Source organism: Lissotriton vulgaris, chromosome 3_2 (assembly GCF_964263255.1).
Source record: "Lissotriton vulgaris chromosome 3_2, aLisVul1.2, whole genome shotgun sequence".
Lineage (NCBI taxonomy): Eukaryota > Metazoa > Chordata > Amphibia > Caudata > Salamandridae > Lissotriton > Lissotriton vulgaris.
This window is the reverse complement of record NC_141690.1, coordinates 135039908-135060236: the sequence shown is the minus strand read 5'-3', so window position 1 is coordinate 135060236 and position 20329 is coordinate 135039908. Positions and strand designations below refer to the sequence as shown.

The window sequence follows — 20329 nt, the reverse complement described above, 5'->3', positions numbered from 1 at the left end:
GGGAGCACGACGGCGCTCACCTACTTATCTTCTGCTGGGGGTAGCCCCCGGGACCTGACCCACCCGGGGGCATTTTCTGGACCGGCAGCAGAGCCCCACACACTTAGTCGTCGGTAGGCCAGAGGTCAAAGGTCGCCTACCTTCTGGGGGCATATCTCAGTCCCTAGGGGACCGATCTGCACCATGTTGGCCTCTTCTTGCTCCTGATGGTGCTCCCCAGTGACTGGGAGCACTTTCATTCGCCCTCCTGGTCTCAAGAAGGGTGAACTCAGCCGGGAGCTGTCGACACAGTATCCCTGCGCCAGCCACTCATCTGGCTCTTCTCCTGGGCCTTTCTTCCACTTGAGCAGAGGCCCAGGCTTCAGCTCACTAGTCCTGGACTCCCTTCCTGGTGCAACTCTGCATCCAGGCACAGTCACAATGTTCTTCCTTCCAACTGCCCATGGTGCCAGGCTCCAGCACCTGTCTTCCTCAGCAGACCACACCCCAGAGGCATGGGCGGAAAATACGTTCCGCTCGCGGATTTTGTGGATTTTCGGTAACTTCGCAATCTGCGAGATTCGCGAATTTCCCGCAAAATCCGCGAGCGGAACGGATTGGGTCAAAAGGTCAAGCTGACTTTTGTAACTCTTTTAGAATGGTGCCGGCAAGCTGCCAGAGCCATTCTAAAATAGTTACAAAAGTCAGCTTCAACATGAAGCTCTAATAGATAAAGTAAAGCAGGTGCTGCTCAAATTCAGTTACACAATCATTAATCACCCCAAACTTAGGGTGATTAATGATTGTGTAAGTTAATTTGACCTTCAACTCGACCACCTGCTTTACTTTATATATTAGTGCTTCCTATTGAAGCTATTTGTAGCTATTTTAGAATGGCGCTGGCAGCTTGCCGGCGCCATTCTAAGTGGGGCTGAGGGCAGAAGGGCACAAAAGTGGGACAGAGGGCAGAAGGGGACAAAAAATGAGTGGGGCAGAGGGCAGAAGGGCACAGAAACGAGTGGTACAGAGGGCAGATGGGCATAAAAAGTGAGAGGGTGGCAGTGATTAACCAGGCAAAAAGAAAAACCCGCGAAAACGCAAAGCGCCTCGCGAACATGCGCGAACACGCAAAGCGCCCCGCGAACACCCGCGAACATGCAAAAACAAAAAAATCCACAAATTTGCGCAAATTCGCAAATTTTGCGGATTGCGAATTCGCAAATCCGCAAACTCGCGGATTGCGAATTTGCAAAATTCGCCCATGCTTACTTCTCTTCCTGTGCAAGCTCTTTTTAAACAATGTGGAGGGGGCTGGCAGGAAGTCTCAGTTTGCCCTATCACACAGCGACACATCACGTCTCTGCCCTTGCTCCCTCCTTCCTGCCCAGGCCTCTGGGTTTATTCAAAATGGCGGCGTCCAGGGGTCTCATGGAACATGTGCTCTAAAAAGCCCCTACCCCCTTTGCTGCCTTCTCTCCAGAGCAGCTTGGTGCCTCGCTCCAAGTGACAGCTGCTGATGGATTAACCTGTAGCTCCACCCATCGTCTCTTCTTGGAGAGGAGTCATTTGCCCCTGGAATTCTTATCGTGAAGGGCTAGGCCTCTGATGCTACAGCTTGGGGAGGAAGGTCATTAATCCAGCCTGGCAGAGTCAGCCCCAGTCAGGCTCTGGTTATGAGCCGAGTCAGAGGGATATGACATTTCTGGATGACCCAAAAGCGGTACAGATATGGCTTTGGACTCTGCAGAATATATCTTGTCACCTAAGTTACAGTGGACTTTAGCACATGTCTGGAATGTGTAGGCCCTAGGGAAGTGAAACTATTCCAAGTGGTCGAACCTCCTCATAGGGGAATAAAGACAGGGTCTTTCAGTGAAAACAGTAAAGCACACTGACTTTCCCTTATAGTTTTCTTCCCAATGTATAAAGCCTATTCCATGTCACCACCCAGCTCTGCATAAGTCCTGCCACACCATTCACTTTGTAGCTGCTCCTGAGCTGCGTATGCCAAGAATCTCCCCTGCCCACCCCTTACACTTGTGCACACAGATGTACACACATTACTGCATGTAATCAGCCCAGTGCCCCTTACTCCGGTTGCAGCGCAGCAGCCTAGTCTCACCAGGGGGACACAAGAAAAATCCACATGCAGTCTCCTTCTTGATGAGTTCACTGTGGGTGAGGCTCTCCCCCAGTAAAATCTCAACAATTAGTTGTTCAAAAAGCGAAAAATCTGGGCGGCTCAGATGGTCAGAACCACCTTCTAACACATGCTATCAGAGGATGAGCGCAGGTCAATTTATAGTGTGTTTCTGAATTACCCTGGCTAGGATGGTGATTACTGCTTGGAAAGAGTGCATGCCCCTGCCAACCAGAAACCCATATTCTAACAATAAGACAACTGCTAATTTGAAATATTATGGGAAGGAAAGTGTGGTGAATGAGTGGCTGAATAGGAGTGTTAGGCAGAACAGGGTGTTCGACACTAGAAGAACATCCTTTAATTTTGGAGGTCTGAATGAGGGCAGTAGCAAATGTAACGGTAAAGTGAGTCATCATGGATAGATGAGGCTGGGGTGAGATGGAAGTATAGGAGTGCAAAGCTGGACAGACAGGTTGTTAATGTGTGCAGGAGGTGATGAGTGCAATCAATTGAGAGTGCATACAAAATGTTGGCAGTGCAGTTTAAGAGAAGTGATGAGGTTCTGAATATATGATGAATCACCATTGAGAAAGGCATTAAAAAGATAACCCAGGACCTGTTTATAGTCCTCCCGGTTAGAGGAGGTCTAGTTTTCCCTGCGGTTCCTGGACCCACAAGATTCTACATTGATTTAAAGACTGAACCAAATTTCTCCAAGTAGGAAGAAAACACTATATGTTACTTAACAATGTAGAGATGTGTAAGAATACCACCAATACAGACTGGCAAAGAAATGACCCTGGTCCCAAAGACACTAAGCATATTCCACCAGTTTGAAGTCAGAAGAGCCTTGGCTTTTTTATAGTCCAACTCTTGCAACAATCTACTCAGAAGCGCTCATGAAGGCCACTCTCAAACACCTGATTATGCTAAATTTAGTTGCAAAACTGTACCTCAATTTGAATTTAGTTCAAACTGCTCAGCACAATCTTCAAAATATGTTTGGGATGGCCAAGCCTTAATTACCTCTGAATGCTAATTCTGTTCTACAGGCCCATCCTCGTTCTCTTATTAAGCAAATAAATCTGATTGCTCGAACTAGATTACAGACTCAAAAAATGCACAGTATGTTAAAACTGAAATTTAAAACTTAGCGTTTTAAGACAGACTTTGCCTTTTTTGTGGATGCCATATGGATTTCTGATACCTGATTATATTAGAAAGGGATCCACAAAGGACAGCATATTATCACCCCAAATCCAGCAATAAATACACACACCATATGAACTACTCATTGATCTTGATCACCTTAAGCAATCTGCTAACAAAATGGGAGAGGTCAAGAAAATGTAGGCCTCTGACTCTGGAAAGATCTAGTACTATGTGGCTCTCTTAACAAAGAAATGGAGAAAGTGTCTAAAGCAATTCCAAACAACACATGTCTAGGGTTTTGTGGTGACACAAAGATTGGAACAGCTCAAATAAACTGTAATAAAAATAAGCATTTTTACAGATTTACCATTTCCATTTTTTTGCATACATTTAAAGGATGGATACAGCGGTGCGGACACTCACTAGCATTCTGTTTTCAGAAATTCTTGGCTGAGGCTGACTGCACTCTAGTATTGACCAAAGCCTGCCAGGATCTGCTAGGACCTATGACATCATTAAGCTTCTGGCTTCTTTTTTCAGAAGTCATAATCGTTCAGTGGGTCAAGACTGAAAGCCACAGTTTAACAGGGATCCTCAAGGTTGGATAACTATTTGACCTGCCAGCCTTAGGGTGGTCTTCCCCCAAATGTTTTGCATCCCGCCTCCATTTTTTGCTGATCTCATTTTTTGCTGGCCTTAGGACTCTATACACTTCAACATTGCTAACCAGCGTTAAAGTGCATGTGCTCACTCCTGAAAACATGGTAAAAGTGGCTCTTACCCAATTGGCATATTTAATGTACTTTTACGTCCCTAGTAATGTGCAACTACATGTACCCATTGTCTGTAAATTAAATGGTACTAGTGGGCCTGCAGCATTGGGTGTGCCACCAACTTAAGCAGCCCTTTCAGACATGCCTTAAGGCTAGGCATTGCAGCCTGTGTGTGCACCTTTAAACTGCCATTTAAACATGGCAAAATAAACCTTTTGCCAGGCCACAACCTTCCTTATTAATACATATAAGACATCCTTGGGGTAGGCCCTAACCAGCCCACTGTGAAGGTGCAAAATGTTTAAAAAGTATGTCATGTAATTTTAAGTTTTACATGTCCTGGAAGCAAAACACTCTTACATTAGGTTTTCACTACTGCAAGCCCTTCCTCTTCCATTGGGAAAAAACTGGAGTTTCCTTATTACATTTATTAAGCTGTACTGTTCATATGGGAGCAGGTACCCACTTCATGTTTGGTGTATTTGGAATTGTAATTAAAAATCATTTTGCATGGTAAAGTCAGATTTTAAGTTACAATTATGAAAATGCCACTTTTAGAAACTTTGTATTTTTCTGTCTTAGCCATGTAGTACTTGTAGCCACACACTAGAGAGCTGAGTGGTGCCTGGATAGGCCATCACTGGCAGGATGGGAGGGCAAAGCTGGGCACAGTCTAACTTGCTCTTGAAAAGGTTGTCTCCTGCCTTCACATAAAGGGCTGCATACCCCTTGTAGTTAGTCTGGAGGTAGGACGGAGAAGGCAGGATGCTCGGACACTTCATAGGGAATTTCTAGAAGCTTCTGCCATCTTCCAGAGGAAGGGCACCAGTTATAAATATTTGACCTCAAACACCACCTCAATAGAAGAACGGCTGTGTTGCTGAAAGGACTGCCACTCTGTTGGAATGCTGCTCTGAAGAAGCTGCTGCCCTGCTGGGCTGACCTGCTGCTTGCTGCCCTCAGGACTTAACTTGTATATGTTGAACGTAAGACACCAGAAGGCTCTAACAACTTTGAACCCAGAACCTTTGCTCTTCCATCTATGAGTCTACCCTGCCAAGTGGTTTCAAGCCAGTACTGGACCTTTAGAAGTTTGTCTGAGGTGCTCTGTCTCAGGTCCGGTGGTACTGTACATTCATATACCAAGGCATGTGTCCCGTTAATGCAAGCCCTATCTCCAAGGATAGGAGAGCCCAGGAGTGATCCGAGAATGCCGCCTCCAAAATTTGAGAGTCTCGGATAAGCGCTACCAGTGTGTGGGAGACAAGGAAGCAGTCTAACCTGGAAAGCATTCTGTGAACCGGGGAGGAAAAAGTGAATTCTGTGACTGTCAGATGGCTACGGCTCCAGTGGTCCAAGAGGCCATTATCCTCTAGTACATCTTCCATTAATGCCCTGACTGCAGCACTGCCTTTGGCAAGAGGTCCAGTTTTATTCAGGACTGGGTCCCTCGCAAGATTCCAGTCTCCACCACTAAGAGGCGGTTCAGCTGGAGAAGGAAAGACTGTTTTGCCCTGTTGGGGCTTAAACTGACTTTACACATATAGAATTGTCCCCTAAATGCAGTTTGGTGAACGTATACCTCCCACCTGGGTCTGACCATGTCTTTGTTATTGTATCCAGTAGGGATTTGCAAAGGAGAATTCCTATGTCACATTCATGGGGTGTTCCTTCGCCTGTAGTGGTTCCACTGTGCACACTGCTATGAATCACCTTTCCCACCCAGTCCTGTGTAGATTCCAGGGCATCCAAATACATTTCCTGTAGGAGGGCCATGTCCACCCGTTTGGATTGGAGGTAAAAGAGTATTTTTTCACTCAATGTAGTGTGTGAGTCCATTCACATTCCAGGATATAGAGCTTAGGGGAAGCATGGCTTTCATGTTGGGGGCTATGGTGGCCGAAGTGATGTGAACCCGTATTGGCGTATGTTAGGGCCCCTTGGGGTAGATGGTCCTGAAACGCGTGGTAGGGACAGAGCACAAGTGTAATGTAGGTGGAAGAAGGTTGATGTCTGAGGGTATATGCAAGAGGGGGAAATTCAAGACAGGAGAAATAGGGGGCACAGAAATAGACCCTGTAGAGACAGAGGGGAAAGTCGTAAAGGCAGGCTCAGAGTGGGGGAGGGAGTGGATGGTTAGGCTGTGGGTGGGTAGTTACACTGGCATAAGGAGGGTGGCGGCATAGGGGGTAGGGGGAAAACCCCTGGCACGCACCAAAGGTGTGGAATGCTCCTGTGGGGTGGCCGGCACCTGTGGTTTGCTGGTTCTAGTCTTTGTGATGCAGCAGACAGTGAGAGTGATGGCCAATAGAGGAAAGAGAAGGGGAGGAAGACTGAAATAGGATAAGGGTAGGATACAGTAGGGTAGAGGGAGGTGAGCCTGGAGGGTGTGTGTGCTATTTACTGCAGAGCACTGGGGGTCCTGAACTTTGTACAGTGGGTCCAAACTCGCTGGGGCATCGCTTCAAGGGTGGCCGCTTCAGGTGGGCAGGGCGTTGGCCTGGGTGGAGCAGTAGGTTATTAGGGCAAGCTGGGGGTTAGGTAACTGGGGAGGGAGCTCAGGGGAGTGTACTGTGACAATGTGGTAGCGATCAGGATGGATGACGTGAAATGGTTGTGTGAACAAGTTCTGGGAAGAGGATAAGGGGAGGGTGGCAATTGAGGCCATCATGGGCCGGAAATTCTAGTAGTCCTTCATGCCCCAATCTATGGATTTGTGTTAAGGGCCTCGGTGAGCAGTCAGGAGGGGGGCAAGGGAGGATATTGCAACAGGTGCACTGAAATGTTCACAGAGGAGGGCATTGGTGTTGTGCTGCCATCTCAGAGGGGGACAATGAGAGGTGGGGACATGAGCAAACTCATAAGGTGCACAACATTAAACAAAGAGTAACTCAAATAAGAACAACAAGAGCCACAACCACGTCATCCTTGGGTACTGTGGGCAACTATGCAAGCAAGCAATACAATGAATGTGATACTCAACTGTCCAACGTCCAGAGTCCGCCAAGTCTTTTGGTGCAGGATCATCACTATGGAGCGTCTCTGGTGTGGAGTCACAGCTCGAATCCTCTCCCCCTCATTTTGCTTCCGAAGTGGACTTTAAAGGAGAGCGAGATTTGTCTCTATTTTGCTCCTGGATGAACGCAGTCACTGATTGGAGGGCCAGGGCCTTGTCTTCGTGTGCACGGGCTGGTCTCTCCTGGTCTCTTCCATGGTTCTGTGACCCACTGGTGGTTCTCCGCCTGCCGCCCGGGTCAGGAGGGGCATCCATTGATGTGCCCTTATCCGGTTATAATACAGTTAACCTCCATGTGCTGGGGTCCAACAATGTCTAGGAATAGGCGAAGGTCCTCTGGTTTGTAGAAGTCCTTGAAGATGCCGTCTTTGGTGATCCGGAAGTGGGCAGGCTCAAAGAGAGCATATTTGATCCTTTTGGCATAGTTGGGGTCGAAAAGAGAGAAAGGCCTTGCGACATTACTTGGTCTCCTTAGAGAAATCCTCTGCTATGTGAATCTCCTGACTTTTATGTGAATGGACCTTGTATACGTGCAGCAGACAGTAGTTGTCGTGCCTGCTCATGGCGCAGGAAACAATCGATGAGGGGCCAAAGGTGTGTCGCTGAGTCGTTGCATGGAGGGCTTATGCGGTGGGTGCATTGCATCTCCAGCGGGGGGGTCAAAGGTGAGACATGTAAGTCCTGGGAGGGTGTCCCTGAGGAATGCTTTGGTGTTTGATCTTTCTGCCATTTCCGGGAAACCAAAAAAAGCGGAGATTGTCTCTCCTGCTGTGGTCCTCCAAGTCTATCAAATTACCGTGATGGGCGAGAAGGTCTCGATCCCTGTCCAGCATGTCGTTGAGTCGGCCCTCCATCGCTGTCACTCTTTGGTCCAGCCCGTCCACTCGAGTGTGGAGCCCCCCGCAATATCCGATCTTATCGACTTTGCCTCCTCTGTTAGTGTGGAAATGTTGATGTCCATTCCCTCCAGATGTTGGCTTACTGCTGATAGTTCCTGCAGAATGTAGTCCATGGTCTTGCCTTGTTTGGAGGTTGCAGAAGGCTGGAGTGTGTTGCTCATGGGGGGGCATTACCCTTTGCAGTCATAGTGCATGGCTGCTTGAGCGCTACAACGAACAAGAGTTTCCTTGAGGACTTGCTCTTGTGCTCTTCGGCAGACATTCGCACTCAGGTGGGGGGTAGTACTCTATACTGCTTTGCCATTGCACCTTATTTCCACAGGAGAAGAAGGCTGATGAGGCAATTGTGAGTGTACAGCTTCCTCTGGGTTTAGGACATCTACACAGGAAATATCTCTAGAAATCCAGTAGGAGGGATGTGCTGCCTGTTGTAAGGGGTTCCCCAGTTCTCCGTGGGGAGAGACCAGCAAGAGGCGTCAAGGTCCATGTAGCCGCCAGTGCTCAGATTGGGGGCAGTGCTCCAATACGGTCGCCTTCTGATGTCAGAGTTCACTGCCACGGGCCAAGTCTGCGGGCCCACACTCCAGATGCACCTTTGGTATGATGCGGGGAAAGGCCTCAGGCAGCAGAGTCTGGGTCCGAGGGGCAGGCCGGCACTCTATGCATGAACAGGGGCTTCTGCTAATATACCAGACCCTATGGTTGATCCCGAGTGTCATGATTCCGCTTCTCTGGCATGCCACCATCAGTTGCTTTCAGCGCTGGTCTGCTACTGGGGTACTGAGGATGGGGGAGAAAGTACTTTGCGTGCACCAGCCATGTTTTGAGGGTCGCTGCCTCCGTGTGGGGTCCGTCTCGGAGCCGAGCTCTCTGCTTAGGCGGCCATCTTCTCTCGTGGCCCTACAGGTTAATTTATTGACTTTTGTGGTTCATCCTGACAAAGATTGTGGCTGCTTGAAGCAAGCTTACACCCCTCTTATACCATCAATCCAATTTCTCACAGAATGCCATTTTCTTCCTTCTGTTGCATTAACATTTGCATCATCTGCTAAAAATGTGTGCTCTCTTCAATACATCTCTTAAGTTGGAGGCATTCGTCTGGAATTCTGCTACAGATGCACTCCTTAACTTCTTAACTTTTGCAAGAGGTTTAACCTTTAAAATTGCCCAAATCTCTTATCCACCATCTGGAGTCAGTCAGATTTATTATTTCATAAGTCGACTAGTGTGCCTACCTAACCAATGTTATGTTGCACTGGATAAAGCTATTATCTTTACCACTCATACACTCTTCAATCTCGGCACACTCCCACCCCCCCATTCCAACAGAAAGACAGCTGGCTCAATGCCGTGAACAGAGCCATGACATGAGCCTAATGGTAGGGTTTAAATCCATTAAACATGCCCTCATTTACCGCCCTGACACACTCCAACATAACCCTAGAACATAAAACCAAAACCACTGCCAATACTCAAATCATCATGCGCCATTTCAAAGTTTGGTGAATTCGAACTTTCAAAAGAACTCTATTCTACCTAATATCCTAATTGGCTGCTCCTTATTGAACTTTAAAACGATACTGAAAAGTTTTCTGACGTGCACTGGGTGATGTGTAACAGTTTTGTCAGACCGTTCACATGTGAATAAGTATATATTGTCATATCCTGTTTACTGGCCAACGTTAGTTGATTTGTCTCTCTACACTTCTCCAGTTCCGTCTATGCCATAACTTTCCAAGAAAATACTTTTTTCACCTTACATTATGTCATCACCAACTGTCCACCACTTAAGCTGACGTGTCAAATATTTGACACAGAAGTGCTTGCATACGAGTAAATAAGCAAATGGTAGACATTTTCATCATCCTGCAACAAAGTACTGTTGTGTGTGCAAGAGACGTGAACCCCTCAGGTTCACTCCACATTCACCATAATAGAGTACATAAGAATGTGCAGCTGGGATTTTTCCATTACCACATTGTTTACGCTATGTAAGCTAAACATCGTCAATGACCAGCTGTATTTCGGTAGTGGTGCCTGTGCCCTGTTGTGATTAAGCATGGGCGAATTTTGCGAATTCGCGATCCCCGAATTTGCGGATTTGCGAATTCGCGATCCGCAAAATTCGCAAATTTGCGTTTTTTTATTTTTTTTCGTGTTCGCGGGGTTTTTTGCGTGTTCGCGGGGTTTTTTGCGTGTTCGCGGGGCTTTTTGCGTCTTCGCGAGCCGCTTGCATAGCGAAGTTATCCATGCAGTCGTTTATGGGAGAGGGAGAGAGAGATAGATAGATAGATAGATAGATAGATAGATAGATAGATAGATAGATAGAAAGATAGATAGATAGATAGATAGATAGATAGATAGATAGATAGATAGATAGATAGATAGATAGATAGATAGATAGATAGATAGATAGATAGAAAGAGAGAGAAAGAGAGGGAAAGAGAGAGGGAGAGAGAGAACGAGAGAAAGAAAGAGAGGCCGGATCTCTGAAGGGCCAGATTCCTGAGTTGCCCCTACAGAACATACAGCTTTTTATTTTTAGCAAAATGCATATGAAAATTGTGCTGTAAAGGTCTCTTTTAGTTTAACCCCTCCTGACAACTCAAAATGGGTGTATTTGCCATCCTCTCCCTTCTTCCTGTTTTTTATATCTGTAAGTGCTTCCTGATGAGGTTTAATTCCTTGGACAGGTGCCTCGTTGCCTACTTGTAACAATTCTCTGACCCTGCTTCAAGGGTCAGAGCAGGGTCAGAGAATAGTTGCAAGTAGGCAACAAGGCGCCAGGAAGCAATTAGCAGCAGGTGTCCAAGTTGAAGTTAATTTGTTTGTAACCCTTTTGTAAAAGGTTACAAAGAAATTAGGTTAAACTTTTGCACCTGCTGCTGTAACCCTTGCTTGGCTGAAAATTCGTCCCCGCTGATTCGCTGATTTTACCGCGATTTCGCGAGATTCGCGGATCGCGAAATTGTGGAAAATCCGCAAATTCGCCCGCGAAACGGATTTTACGCCCACTCTTAGTTGTGATATCCTTTCATTATCTCAATAGAAGTTGCTAGTGTAGGCTCATCATTAGTGTCCATTTCATGAGAAGTGAGTTTTCCTCAAGCGCTGAATGAATGAATGAATGGCTGGACGTTATTGGGAAGCAGCATAAACAATAGCACGACCTCCTGCCCCACTTATGTCTGAGTTGGGCAGTTTTCAGGCAGTCCACTGAGCGACGGCCACAGAGAAGAGCGGGGGAGGCCACCGCCCCCAAATCTCATGCCGCCCAGGGCAGACCGCCCACCTGCCCGACCCTTGCCACACAACTGCCACTTCTATGTGTTTCAATATAGTAACGTTTTGTGGAACAAAAGGAATATTCTTCCAACTGGGATCAAAATATCTTCATTTTGTGCTCAGTTGCCCTTGTACACACAAAGTAAACAACTAAAACAGGATTGCCCACAGTGGGATGTACTCAAACACCAACCACAGACTCAGATTAGTCCATAAAGACAGAAGGTATGGTGATTTCCCCAGAATTACATAATGTCATCATAGGAATTCCTTCAGGTAATTTACCTATCACTATGTTTCTCTTACTCTCGTCTATGGTGTAGGTACCTCACACTTTGGCCCAATATGGAGATGTCCTCTGACTCTCTACAACCTTTATACAGGAGTGCTCCATAGCATGTTAAAGTGCAGTCTCATTCCTATTAGTTTGTCGATTTCCTTATCGTATGCACACAGAATGACTCATCATAAGCAAAGTATGTTTTTCCTCCTCCACTTCCATCTCCTCCTCTTAATGCTTTGCCCTTGCCCGAGCTTGGATAAGAAGATAGAGCTAGGGGTGGTCAAATGGGAATCCCCAGGAGGCTTTCATCTCTCTCTTTCTTGCTCAACTTTACAACCCAAGTGAAATGTGAGTTGCTGGTATTGCCCCTCTGAGTAACTTGGAAGGGCACAATGCCACAGATAATATATTTGCTAGAAAAACGTCTTGGTTCAGAAAACAGAAGACATTTACCACTAGTTTTTCTTGTAATAAAATACATCCTGGCCCAGAACTGATGAGTTCTGTTAAGGGCAACTGAATATGTCTACACACCATTGCTAGAGTCCTTTTTTTTATATTCCAATTAATTGAACATTTGTAACAGAATAAATACACATATGTGCAGTGGTCTGCCTGTGTATTTTAGACAGATGAGTTAAACATCTACCATTGTAAAAAAGTGTATGACTAATGCTTTTTGGGATACATTTGACTAAAAAGCAGATAAAATACTGTTGATCTGCCTATCCTGGTAGGATAAAGCACGCCCCTATAGAGTTGGTACTTCATTGCGATTGGTTACTCTGTTGGGCTTGGCTTGCTTGCTTGGTGAATGTCACTTCCAGCAGCCATTATTGGTATTCTATACTCTCAGCAGTTTCTTAGAACAACTTTAGGGCATATTATCCAGAAACAGCGTTGAAATTATCGCCGCTTTAGCGGCAGGAAACTGCCTCTAAAGCGGTGATATTGGGCTTGATAATATGCCCTTGAGAATTCAAATAGAGGCCCATGTTCACACCAGAACATGGACTTCAATTGGAATTCTCAAGGGCATATTATCAAACCCATTATCGCCGCTTTAGCAGCAGTTTTCTGCCGCTGAAGTGGCGATAATTTTAACGCTGTTTCTTGATAATATGCCCCACTATTACTGATAAGTGACTAATGCGACTTGTCTTGAGCCATTCAGCTTATGGAGGGAATCTCTGTGTTGCTCGGACAGCTAGCACCTGCCATCTTCTAAATGTTTGACATGTTAACTCTGGTTTCAGTTGCTGGTGTACTGGGAATTCTATCTTCCCCTCCTCAATCCTTTCTTAGATTTGTGTATATATTTTTTAAGTCACCTGGGGCCAGATGTATGAAGCTCAAATGGGTTCGCAAACACCGAAATTCGCCGAATTTCGGCGTTTGCGAACTCATTTGAGCAAAATGGTATGTATGTAGCAAATTTCAGTGCAAAATAAGGAATCACAAATTTGCGATTCCTTATTTTGTGATTGCATTTAAGGAATCTCAAAATTTGTGATTTCTTAAATGCAATGTATGAAGCAAAAAAAATGTGCTAATTCTCCTTAAGGAATCGCAAATTACCACCAACTTCAAGTTGGTGGTAATTTGCTAATTTCTTGAAAAACGCCAATTTTTGCATTTTTCAAAGTGCCATGTGATGGACATACATGCCCTTAGGGCATGTATGTGCACCACATGTGCACCCCTGCTTATTTCAGGGATGGACACCCCTGCACCCTTGAAATTATTCTCAATTTGCGATTAGCAAATTGCGAATCGCAAATTGAGAATAATTTCACATTCATTCCTATGGGCCTCCTGGCCCATAGAAATGAATGGGAAATTATTCCTTAATTCCGATTAGCAATTTGCTAATCACAATTAAGGAATTTTAAGACCATTTTGCAATTCTCAAATAGCGATTCCTTAAAAATCGCTATTTGAGAATCGCAAAAGTGTATCTTGATACATCTGGCCCCTAGGGGCATATTAACAAGGGCATTATCTCCACTTTTTTGGCTTTAAAAGCCAAAGAAGCGAAGATAAAAATACCGCCCTATCAACAACAGGGTGCTAAAATGCAAAATCGCATGTTAGCACCCTTTTTCACTACGCTTCCCTGTGCAAAGTGGGCGTTCCAGAGCAAAATAATAGTCCCCTAAGGGACGTTTCTCCTATTATCAAGCTTCACGCTAACCCTCTGTCTGTTAAGGACAAAAAAAGCAGTGCTAACCACGGTTAACGCTGCTTTTTTATACCTGCTAGTTTTTAGACTTCGCCATGTAATCCAATGGGAGGTGGATTACATAGCTAAACCCATCATGGGCTATCAACAAGGATATCCCTACCCTTGTAGTTTTATTGCTGCATTACCAGCGATAACATCTCAAAATGCCGCTATCGCTGGATTTTCTATCGCCTAGGCGGGTAGCGTTGTTAATAACGCGATAACCAGGCGATATTATCCAGCAATAGCGGGCGTTAACAAAATTAGCGCAAAGCGCCCTTAGCGTTAATATTCCCTGTTACTTCTTAATATGCTACATAGTTTCCTGATAGTTAATTGCACAAGGAGTTTGGCATGCATACATTTATATTAAGCATATGCACTCCTCATATCACTACATTCTCCATCACTGTGCAACTCTGTGAGAAACTGATATGTTTTTTCAAATATTTAGAATTGCTTACATGCAAAATATTCAGTGTTTTAATTGCTACTGTGGGCGGTTATGTTCTTCTTATGTAAAGGTTTAAATGGGTGTAAGAGAGGGCCTCACATGTACTAAAGGCTCGAAGACAATGGCAAACATCAGGACACTATTTTTTTTGCGTTTCTAGATCATGAAGGCATTTTTCTAAATATTAGTATTATTGCTGTTAGAAAATATGATGAAATAGAGAAATTGTTTTTAAATTTTACTTTTTTTTAATCTGTTCAAAACATTAGTCAACCTTAGCTTAAATCTCAAAGTGTACTATGAATTGAAAAATTGGTTTTAAAACTCCCAGCAGTTTATGAATGTTGGATTAATGTAAGATTAACAGTCCACCCATAGCTGCAAGCAGGGCGACGGAGCGACTAAGCGCTCATTCTGATGTGTGTGGTAAATTTTGATTTGTGTACTTGCAATTGCTTTGCAAATGGGATTTTGAATTACTTGCAGGGGGGTCACTGCAACGATCAATATAATAGCATCCAATAAGCAACACAAACAGTCGTTTTTCTGTGGTTTTTATGTTAATTCCATTCTCAAAAGAAGAACAAATAGATCTCTGTGCCAGTCCTACTTTATATACATCTACACCTGACCATGTCTACCAGCACTTTCAGGGCTGTAACATAGGGCCTGATTACTGCTTTGGCGGTACTACGCCGGAATTGCGCTGGCGCAGCACCACCAAAACCGTGCATGGCCCACTCACCAGATTACGAGTTTAACTCCTGTCTGGAGGGCATTTCTTTTGCCGCACCCTTGGCAGAGCCCTGAAAATGGACATCGCAATGAGGAACACCAAAGTAGTTTCATCACGGTGCTTGAACTTAAGGTGCATGCAAACAGGGTGTGACAAATGCAAAAAGAAAAATTGATGAACAGAATACAGAACAATGTCACACATTCACCCCAGTATTGAGATCTGAGCATAAATCCATAATTTTTTTGCTTCCCATTCCAGTTCTTACTCAGCCATATGCAAATCAGTCTTAACCCTGAGCCCATTGGGACCAGTCCAGCCAGAATTGCCAGGCCAGGTCCTCCCTGGACTGGAAATAAGAATCCTAGGACCGGTTTTGGGGTTTCACCCCTCAGTAGCCAGGATAGCTTGACTCCAGTGGCATGGAGGGCCCAGGACCCACGTCTGGGCATACTCGGTGTGACAAATGCAAAAAGAAGAATTGATGGAGGGTGTGAAGAACAATGTCATACATTCACCACACTACCAAAATCTGGGACTAAATCCATTGTGTCTTTGCTCCCCATGCCATTCCAGTGAGCGGTGATGCCCTGAAACCAGCCCCAGCATGCTTGTTTCCGGTCTAGGGAGGACCAGCTTGGGAATTTGGGCTGGACTGTTCCTATGAGGTAAAGGTCAAGACTGATTTGAAAATGGCTGGATCTGAACTGTGGTGGCATGGTGAGCAAAAGAACAATGGATTTAACCCAGATCTCTTGACTGGGATTGAATGTTTGAGTGAATGTTTGATTTGCTCTGCATTCCGTCTACCATCTGTGTGTCTTTTGCAAACAGGGGGGCACAGCATGCATCCCCATGGTGGACTCACCGACAAGAAAAAGCTGGTGGTAGGGAAACTAGAACTATGCTCAGCGGACTGCAGTGGTCCCACCTTGCATATTGTATATCCCAGTCGGCTGCAGTTCCCTGGTGCCGCCGTAGCAGCAGCGGCGGTCTGAATGGCTGCCTATTAATACGGAGGCCGCAGGACCGCCATCAAAGCTCCACTGCAAGTCTGGCAGTATAATCAAGTCCCATGTCTTATGCAGCCCCTGTGACACAGGGGGGCCTGTCTTCAATAAACTAAAGCCTATGGGTATTGCGTAATATCGAGGTCTAGGCAGGGCCCTCATCACATTCTGCAGGGGGCCTGTAGTAAACGAAGTAGACTGGTACCAAAGATGTATATATGAATAAAGGTATTTATTGCGAGTAACAGAGAATAGTTGGTGCTCCCACCAAGACTAGCAGGCAACTGCCCACAAGAAGCAATGTACAGAACATCAGCAGCTCAAGAATCTAAATAGAACCGATAACTTAAAGGGGAAAGGTGCAAGTAATACTAAATGAGAATACAACATATCCTCTTCCCTTCATACATTAAAAGAAACTAACAAAATGATATGAAAAGTAAATAAAACAAGCAAACAGAAGGAAAGGAAAATGCACCATAAATTAAGCATCTTCACATACATAATCTTTTAAGTAACTAGGTAGTCGTCTGCATCTCTGAAAAGGGACACGAGAGCCAACCACATCATCCTTATAACCAACATGAGTACCATCATGAACGCAAATTTCATCATCCTCATCTCTTGTACTTTTTTTGTACAACGCAACCCTTCTCATATTCCAGTGTTCCCCATTGTACAATGTAACAAAACAATTATGTACAGATTTAACCTTGAATGGGCCCCTGAATTTTGTCAAACCACTGCTAATACGACCAGGTTTCACCTTCACTAGGTCATTTACCTTGATCTTATTAGCAATAGCCCCATCACCATACTCATTTCCCTTTCCATAATTTTCCATTACTTCCATATACACACCTTCCTTCATCCATGCAGGTAGGAGCTTGGTTCCAGCAGCCCTTCCTCTCATCATTTTGAAAGGAATTTCTCCAGAAACGCTGTTCTCTGTGGTACGATATGCCCACACTAAATCGTTCATCCTACTTCTAACATCACCAACAGAAGAAACAGCCATCTGCATCACACCTTTCACCATCCTGTTCGCCCTCTCCACAACACCATTCCCTTGTGGGTTATAGAGTGATGTTCTTGAATGTATGATCCCACATGCCTTTAAGAAAGACACCATTTCACCTGGAGTTAATTGTGTTCCATTATCGGTGATTATTTTCAACGGATACCCTTCTTTTCTGAAAATTTCAGACATCATGTTAATAGGAAACTTGGTTGTGATTTCACAGCAAAACTTCACAACCAACCATTTCAAGCAAACATCGATCATGACAAGTGCAAATTTCATATCCACCCCCAGTCCACAAAAGGGTCCAATGAAATCCATGCAGACAGTGTGCCAAGGTAACCCTGGATCCTCTATTTCACCATGATTACCCTGACCACCCACCTTCAATCGCTTCTCACTCTCTAAACAATCTACACACCTTTCAACCCACTCAGATATCTGCTGATCCATTCCCGGCCACCAAAAATGCTCTCTCACCCTTTTCTTAGTAAGGGACTGCCCAAGGTGTCCCTCATGCGCCAACTTGAATAAGGGAAATCTTAAATCACAAGGTGGAATATACTTATCATCCTTCATCACCAAGTTTTCTTCTTTATCAAAAATTGACAACTGATCTAAAACTTTCAAATACGGTCTTACACCAATTGCAAGAGTGCTTTCCCACCTCGCTCCTTTTACAATTAACTCCTTCACACTACGCAAAACCTCATCCTTTTCCATACTTTCATTCCATTGTGTCTTTCCTATCGCACCATAACACAAACTAACCACATCATCAATAGCGGCAACTGCACCTTCACATTGTGCTAATTCTACACCTGACCTGTCTACATCCTGCCACGGTAAAGGAAGCCTTGATAAGCCATCAGCCTGGCAATTCTTCCACCCAGGTATGTAAACCACCTGATACAGGAAATCCTGCATGCGTGCCGCCAATCTCGCCAACCTTGCGGACCCCTTACCAGCACCACCAGGTGACAAGATTCTCAGCAAAGGTTTATGGTCTGTGAGTAATCTGAATTTAAATCCCCACAAGTACATCCTAAAGTACTCACAACCCCATGCGGCCGCTAGTGCCTCCCTCTCTATTATCGAGTAATTTGTCTCCGAACTGGTAATCGATCTTGATGCAAATGCAACCGTCTTGAGACCAGCAGGATGCTCCTTTGCCAAAACTGCACCTACACCAACTCCACTTGCGTCAACAGTTAACACAGATTGCAACTTGGTATCAAAAGGTGTGAGAATTTTAGCCTCACAAATCTCCTTCTTTATGTTGTCAAACATTCCCTCCAATTTCTTGTCCCACACAAATTTGCAACCTTTTCTCAACAATGCCCTGATCTTCTCCGTCTTATCTGCAACATTTTACACAAATGTCGCCTAATACTCTATTAAACCCAAGAAACTCCTCAACTTATCCTTATCCTCAGGTGCAGGAGCCTTCCTTATTGATTCCAATAGGTCTCTTTTTGGTCTCACTCCATCAGCTGACAAGGTATATCCCAAATACTCTACCTCCTCTACAGCGAATCTGCACTTCTCTTTCTTTAATGTCAGACCTGCTTTCTCCATTTTGTTCAAAACTTCACTCAAAATCACATTATGCTGTTCCATACTTTCGCCAAACAACAAAACACCATCCTGGAAGTACACTACGTTCTTTATGCCACCCAATACTGATCCCATCATGCTCTAAAACACTCCAGCAGCAGACGCCAACCCGAAAGGCATGCGCGTGAATTGCTAAATACCCTCCGGAGTGATAAACGCTGTCAAAGATTTTGATTCATCATGCAGTCTTATCTGATGGTACGCGCTTCGTAGGTCTAGTTTTGTAAAATACTTCCCTCCTTTCAACAACAAGATCAGTTCATTTATATTTGGTAAGGGATAATTATCCACAACAATATTCTGGTGCAGGGTGCGCAAATCCACACAGAATCTGTACTTCCCATCAGACTTGGTCGAAATGACAACGGGCGAAATCCAACTAGATGTCTCTATTTGTTCAATAATACCCTTCTCCAACATCTCAGTCAACATCTTCCTCACTTCATCCCTTGCAATAATGGGCACATTCCTCACCTTATGCTGCATGGGAATTGCATTCTCCTTAAGCATAATTTTATGTACGTACCCCTTCATTGCCCCAATCTCCTCCTTGAACAAACTTGACATCCCATCCACAATCGGATCTGTTGTCACCTCATCCACAACCATCACTTGATGTTTTGCCCTGGGGTTTATAATAATATTAAGATCGTACTGATGACCCCACCCAAGTTTTGGCGGTCCAGAATGTGCAACATACACTTTTCCTTCCAAACTTCTTCCCTGAAATACAATGTCTGTCAACATGTACCCAATAATGTCTATCCTCTCACCCTGGTACCCCCCTGGGTTGATATCCTTGGGCTTAAAAAACACATCTGGCCAGTTTTTCCTACATAGGCAAGCTGGAATAATCGTCCAGAATGAACCCGAATCGACCATCAATTCAGTTTCCTTACCCTTTATGACAAACATAGCCTTGGGTCTCTCCTTTCTACCCTTTTCACCTTCCATCTCCTCATCACTTACACACAATATTTTGTTAGCACTCTGTACTTTGCATCCGTTCACCACACACACCCCTTCATTTTGTACAACAGCAACCTTTGTTTTACTATTCATTTTTCACATCTTATAAAAATGACCTCTTTTCCCACACTTCTTGCATTATTTGTCCAATGCAAAGCATCTTCTATAATCAGCTGTATGATATGTGCTCCCACACCTTGTACAAACTGTTACATTCTCATGTTATGTTCCTTTAATACTTATTGGAATGTTTACACGTCATGATTCTGGTGGGGAAGGTTCCTGGTCACTTATGAAGTGGACTACGCGCTGTGAACTGCTGGGATCCTTTTTTCCCTTCAAATAAACTTCATCTGCTGTGCATACCTGGTTGTGTTTCTCTACTTTTTAAAAGTGGCGACGAAGAGGAAACAACCCAACACATTATCTTGGACCCTACGATCTTGCTACTAGATCTCGTTTGATTTAAAAAAAAAAAAGAGAAGAAACGATAAACGGTAAACCTTCTACTGCTGTGCACTAAAGAACTGATTCTGACTACGCTTCTTCTGGATTTATTGCGTGAGTAACCTGTTTCTTTATATTGTGGTTACACCGCACCGCAAAGCCCTTTTAAACATTGCCAGACGACTTTGACACGCTTTGGCTTCTGCGTTGGGCAAGCGTTGAGTGTTGAGCGTTTTGATTGGCGGCAAAAGAGAAGAAAAGTAGCGAAGCGTTTATCTTAACGTTTCGAGTGTGGCACTTTTACAACCCGCATTTCTTGAA

The 20329-nt window shown here is 44.7% G+C and overlaps 1 protein-coding gene across 2 annotated transcripts in view; it reads right to left on the bottom strand.

Annotated features, from left to right (window-relative positions):
• The window catches only part of SLC2A9 (solute carrier family 2 member 9), a 1599887-nt gene that overhangs the window by 308990 nt on the left and 1270568 nt on the right, over positions 1 to 20329 (bottom strand). The gene's annotated exons all lie outside the window — the stretch shown is intronic.